Below are 2,277 nucleotides of genomic sequence, written 5' to 3' on the forward strand. Positions count from 1 at the left end.
ATAAAAAATAATTTCAACCACCAAATTACATTTTTAGAAAAATGAAATCAAATTTGTTATTGTTTTAATCTATAATATATAGTTTTAAACGAGACAAGAATTCTGTATGCCATAATTATCGTTGTTTAATTATAATAATAAATTATAGAAAATATAATTATAATTGTAATTTGTGCTATAAAAGAACGAACTGAGAACAAATATAAACAATAGGGTTGACACGAATAAAAAACCTTTCAAGGCTTGAGAAAGGTTTTGATGTTGGCCTACCGGCTCACAATTAAGTATACAATGTTGTACGTATGGGCTGTGGTTCTTAGTTGATTCTTGAGTTGCCAAGCCTGTAATTGATTTGTTTTTTATCTGTTGTGTTAAAATTGGTATAATAATAATTTAATAAATTGGTTGGTTATTTATTTAATAAATAATAAAAAAAATGTAGTTCACATGCCCGTTCTTACAGTTAAATTACACGATTTTACATCATTTTTTGTTTAAACAATACAAAAATACTTTAAATTAATTGGTTGTTTTTGTGGGTATTATTAGGATTACCATCTATTAATAAAAATTTTGCTTATTTTTATTTTTGAATCAATTAATAAAAGAAACAGAATGTATTAACAACCTTTTTTTCCAATTATTTTTTTGAATAAAATTTCTTTTGATATGACAAAAGCTAGAAATCATCAAATCCGCTACCGTTTTTCAACACTTGGGGAACTCTGGTTAAAGTAAATAAGATATTACATTTGTATATTTTGAGAGAAATGCACTCTGAATCCAAAAAAAGTCTGTACAATATTAATAACTTATTAAATTGTGTAAATAACAACCCAATTAAAATAAACTTATTCATAAAGAATAAGTTCTATATTCTATTTGTTTTCAAACATCTTATTTTCAATAAGATGTTTTAAATCGTTTTAAATCGGTTTTCGGTTTTACAAAATGAATCATATTATTATAATAAAATGTATTAAATTTTTATATTTTTTGTTAATTAATTGAACAAATATACCCCCATTAAAGAATTTGATATTTCATAGAGTCTGTCCGTAAACGTTGTACACTACTCAAACGTTGTTTTTTAGTGTTATATTATTAGAACCATAAAAAGTTCCCACAATAAACGAAACTATCGGCAAATAACAACAATAATAATTACCATGTTAAAACTTAATTTTTTAGCAATTCCAGTTTTAAAATAATTTCAAAGAGTAAAAAAAGAATAAATTGGATTAAAACTGTCCTAAACTAAAAAACGTCAAACCTAATAATCCCAAATTTTTGGTAATTATTTAATTATATTATTTATCTTTATTTCATTTACAAAAACAAAATAATATGTTCAGAAAAGATAAAAAACAAAAAACTGGATGAGTAGATAATATTGAAAAAATAACACTTTTCAACACAAGCAAGACATAATTTTTTATTCTGAATTATTTATAAACTTTTCAAATAACAAAAAGCAAAAATATGGTGTAACTTATAATAAATATTATAGTTGAACATATTAGAAATTCTGGTGATGCTTCAATTTAAAATCATTAATTCAACGAAAGAACAAATTAATTTAGAGCTTTCTTGTAATCAAACATTACAAGAAATATTTCATTAACATTTCTTTGTCTAGTTGAAAGCATTAAACAAACTACAGATTGCGTTTATTTTTTTCAAAAATATAACAACAGAAAAAAGAACACAAACACATTAATCAAACTAAATTATTAATTAAGTGTTTAGTCTTTATAATGATTACTAGAGTTAAGTGTTTTTTGGAGTTTTCGGCTTTTGTAATTCCATATTCAAATATTGTTACCAAAAAGCATTTATGGTCTTTGTTATAAAACTCATCACAGTTAAAACATTTTTTTTTGAAAAATATTTTAACTTATTGTTATACAAAAAAAGGAATCACAGCTTTTAAATTTAACAACTAATAGTTTTTATTTATTAGTATATTATAGTTAAAATATAGTTTTAAATTGATTTTTGAACCTATATCTGTTCTTCATGAAAAAAAATATACAGAAACAAATAATTGAAAAATGAATAAAACTTGCTGTAAAATGTATTTGAGTTGAATTTTAAAACGAAAATATGTTGAAAAAATCACTTGAATGATAAATAAAAATATTATAACATATTATACAAAGCTATCAATTATACTATAAAAACCCTTGAAATAATACAGACCTATCATAAGGAAAAAAATGTGAATAACAGAACCAACAAAACACTTAATTTTATCCTTGATTTTAGAGAACTTAA

The sequence above is a fragment of the Entamoeba invadens genome (assembly GCF_000330505.1).
Source record: "Entamoeba invadens IP1 unplaced genomic scaffold scaff_1105074724881, whole genome shotgun sequence".
NCBI classification, from domain to species: domain Eukaryota; phylum Evosea; order Mastigamoebida; family Endamoebidae; genus Entamoeba; species Entamoeba invadens.